The sequence below is a fragment of the Alosa sapidissima genome, chromosome 19, assembly GCF_018492685.1.
Source record: "Alosa sapidissima isolate fAloSap1 chromosome 19, fAloSap1.pri, whole genome shotgun sequence".
Taxonomy (NCBI): Eukaryota; Metazoa; Chordata; class Actinopteri; order Clupeiformes; family Clupeidae; genus Alosa; species Alosa sapidissima.
This window is the reverse complement of record NC_055975.1, coordinates 11,301,720-11,305,819: the sequence shown is the minus strand read 5'-3', so window position 1 is coordinate 11,305,819 and position 4,100 is coordinate 11,301,720. Positions and strand designations below refer to the sequence as shown.

Genomic DNA, 4,100 nt, shown 5'->3' with positions numbered 1-4,100 from the left:
CATAATTGGCATTACGATCCACCCGACGTTTCCCTTGTCTACCCCGTTAAACTTCAGGCTCTCGTGTTTTGCTGAATGATATTACTCAGCAGATTATCCTAGTGTGGCCGTTGGGAGTTAGAACCCAGTTGTACTATACCACAAGATGGTCTGACTACGCCACTCCCATTTATTGGACTGGGATGAGAGACCCAACTAGTACAGTAGGCTAAAGATGTACCCCACGCTAGTACTATTCAAGTGAATGAAACAATTGGAGGCTGATGTAGCAAAAACAATGTAGACATAATTTATTTATGGTCTGCAGAGTTATTAAAATAGGTGCTTCGTACAGGAACAACATTAATGGTAGTAACACATCATGGACACATACATGCGTTCTCGTAGCCTTCGTAGGAGATATTTACACTAAATATTGGGCCGGACCACAGTACTCAATGTTGACAGGAAATCCACCTTTAGTTCATCATGAGCACAAGGCTCCAAAAGGATTCAGCACACCAAAGACAGCAACAAAGGCTACACTGCATTAACCATAAAGTGCTTTGTTAGTACACACAAATTCTAATCACACCACACAGTGGTCACCTTAATACCTTGAGCATTGAGCTCCGCCCACTAGCTACGAGAACCCAAGCAATGGCCACTTAAATTTGAGAGCAAGTAAAGTGCGTGAGTGCTACTATGATGATCAGCTAAAGCTATCCAAATTGCACATGCCCACTAGCACTTTCCCCTGTCCCCCCGTAATATTGCACACTGCCCAAACACAACAATTTCTCAATGGTAAAAGATTAATGACCGGATCGAAGAGCTTGACATTAACCCTATAAGTTCATAGGCATGGTATCAATGAATGATAAAAACATACATAAGTTTCATACATGAGAAAACAGTGGCTGGATGTCCAAACAAAGTAAACAAGACCTAAAAAAACAAAACATACAATTATTAATTTATCCACATAACACACACACTCATTCACCTTACTGATGATATACATTGAAAGAACTTAAACTTTCAAGCACTTACGAGAGACGGGTTCATTCACAAAAGGCTTCTAATAACCTCGTGTGAAGACACACACAGACGCCGGAGCGCACAGAAGCCAGTGCACACGTATGACGGGGCGCACGGGACCTGGTATAACAACGGGCTACACATAGAATAAGAATGAGTCATTGCAAGGCCAAAGTCTAACAGTTAATTAGATAATCAGGCTAACACATACCTACTTTGGCTAGGCCATCCGCCCAAGCACACGGCAGCAATTACAGTATACAAACACCCTGTAACCCCAGCACAGTCTGTTGAAAAACATTTGATATTAATATTCTCAGCGCGCAGAGCAGGGGGACCGTCTCAATGCTTTGTTGGTTATACGCACCTGGCCGCAAGAGTGAGAGAGTTCCCAGCGGATATCGAGATTCGTTCTAGTTACACGCCCATTCTACAACATAGATCATAATAAAAATCACAACACTGCGTATCTCAAGGCTCACATCAAAACCACACTCTTTAAGGGAAGCATACCTACCGGCGTTAAACCCAGAGACGCTTCCGTGATTCAATTACTGGTAACTGCACACAAACCCTTCAACATACGGAACGCCAGCACACTGGCCACCAACACTCATCTGTAATCTACCAGAACGAACAGACTTATAAGTGCCATAACCCATGATGAGGCAGCTAATGCTGGCCTAGTACAACAGCGTGCCAAACAATTCAAACTTACCGCGGTTCCACTCCGCTCCGTTTCCCTGGCTAAGCAGCTGACTGAAAACACAAGAACCCGCCCCTATGGACACCTCAGCCTTTAAGCCCTTGCTACTTGCTCCTGGGTCCTAAAGTCCCACTGGCTACACTAGTAACCAGAATTACAGTCTTGTAGGTCAGAATGTACTGGGCCACAGATGGTAAGCACAATTGCATTAGCTTAAAACTATCTAGTCGAGTATAACCTAAAACTAGCTTAATTAAAATGCCACAGCCCATACTGATTTTTCCTTTTAGAATATAGATATTAAGAGAATAAATCATTATGCAAATACTTTTACTTTTAATACTTAAAGTACATTTAAAAGCAGGTACTTTTTACTTTTACTTAAGTAGGGTTGTCATTGTGGTACTTTTACTTTTACTAAAGTAAATATTTCTCTGTGTATTTGTACTTTTACTTAAGTACTGAGTTTCAGTACTTCCCCCACCACTGTTTACTTGGTAGATAAGGTTTAATATAGTTGGAATGATTGAACGGTTAAATAGGTGGATAATTTAAATGGTTAAATTATTTAGGTAGATAATTGACGATAACTGACAGTTGGAATGGCTCTAATGTTTGCTAGTAGTTATGCTAACTATGTTATCAAAGATAATAATGTTAACCAAGTTACTTAACTTAGCTAATGTTTTCATTTTTAGTAGTTATGCTAACTAGCTTACATGGTCACACGGTTAACTATGTTAACCATGTGACTTAGCTAACCTAGCTAATCATTTTTAGTGGGTATGCTAACTATGCTAACTAGCATGCTAACATGCTAACTATGTTAACCATGTTACTTAGCTAACCTAGCTAATTATTTTTAGCAGTTATGCTAACTAGCATGCTAACTATGCTAACCTTGTGACTTAGCTAACCTAGCTAATAATTTTTAGTAGTCATGCTAACTATGCTAACTAGCATGCTAACATGCTAGCATGCTAATTATGCTAACCATATTACTTAGCTAACTTAGCTAATCATTTTTAACAGTTTTGCTAAAAATGTTAACTAGCATGCTAACATGCTAACTATGTTAACCATGTTACTTAGCTAACCTAGCTAATCATTTTAGCAGTTATGCTAACTATGCTAACTATCATGCTAACTATGCTAACCATGTTACTTAATTAACTTAGCTAATCATTTTTAGCAGTTTTGCTAAACATGCTAACTAACATGCTAACAATGCTAACCATGTTACTTAGCTAATCATTTTTAGCAGTTATGCTAACTAACATGCTAACTATGCTAACCATGTTACTTAGCTAACTTAGCTAATCATTTTTAGCAGTTTTGCTAAAAATGCTAACAATGTTAGCAATGCTAACATGCTAACCATGCTAACTAGCTACAGTGGGTAGGAGTCATAGTTGATGACAAGTAACAGTTACAATGGCTGAACAGTTAAAAAGTTCAGTAGTTTAAAGGGTTAAATTGTTTAACAGTGAAATATTGTAGTGAGGACTTTTATTTTGAAACAGTTTTTGGCAGAGGAAGCAGCTGAACAGGATGTGTAGTCTTAATAGGGCCAGTTTGTATAATAATAATAATAATAATAATACATTTTATTTAGAGCGCCTTTCATGTCACCCAAGGTCACTTCACAAATAAACAAAACAAAAAGGTTGTAAAATTATAGTCATCTCAAAAACATAAATTAAAAGTAAAAATAAAAAAGTAAAAATCAGTCAGTCAGTCAGTCCATAAGCCATCTTGAAGAGATATGTTTTAAGTGTGCTGTTAAAGTCAGTAATTGAGTCACAATGTCTCATGTAGTCTCTCAGTGAATTCCACAGCTTGGGGGCTATGTAGCTGAAAGCCCTCTCTCCCTGGGTGCTGAGGTTCACATTAGGGACATGCAGTAGGCCTGCTGAGGAGGATCTCAGTGAGCGGGCAGGAGTGTAGACTTCTAGGAGGTCAGTGAGGTAGGTGGGGGTATAATTGTGTAGGGCCTTGTATGCCAGGAGTAGGACTTTGAAATGTATTCTGTAGGCAACTGGAAGCCAGTGCAGTTGCATCAGTAATGGTGTTACATGACTAGTGGATTTGGAGCCTATAATAATCCTTGCTGCAGAATTCTGAATTAGTTGGAGCCGATGGAGTAGCTTGTTAGGGATTCCGGACAAGATGGAATTACAGTAGTCAAGGCGCGATGTCACATACGCATTTACAAGGACTTCTGCACTCTGCTGGGTGAGCGCTGGGCGAAGCCGTGCAATGTTCCTTAGATGGAAAAAAGCACTTCGAGACATACTGTTTATGTGCGCACTAAATGAAAGTGTGTTGTCCAGTATGACACCAAGGCTCTTGACCTGTTGGAGCAAGGGATGGT

At 39.5% G+C, this 4,100-nt stretch overlaps 1 long non-coding RNA gene across 2 annotated transcripts; it reads right to left on the bottom strand.

Annotated features, from left to right (window-relative positions):
• Window positions 1-266: 266 nt before the first annotated feature.
• On the bottom strand, window positions 267-1,832 carry LOC121692844. 2 transcript variants are annotated; one of them, XR_006025362.1, is made up of 6 exons: window positions 1,739-1,832; window positions 1,538-1,644; window positions 1,388-1,450; window positions 1,236-1,307; window positions 1,033-1,156; window positions 267-927 (listed from the first exon to the last, which is right to left on the bottom strand). It is a non-coding gene; the product is annotated as an uncharacterized LOC121692844 (long non-coding RNA). The 2 variants fall into 2 exon arrangements; XR_006025361.1 differs by having other exon boundaries at window positions 1,236-1,450.
• Window positions 1,833-4,100: the final 2,268 nt, after the last annotated feature.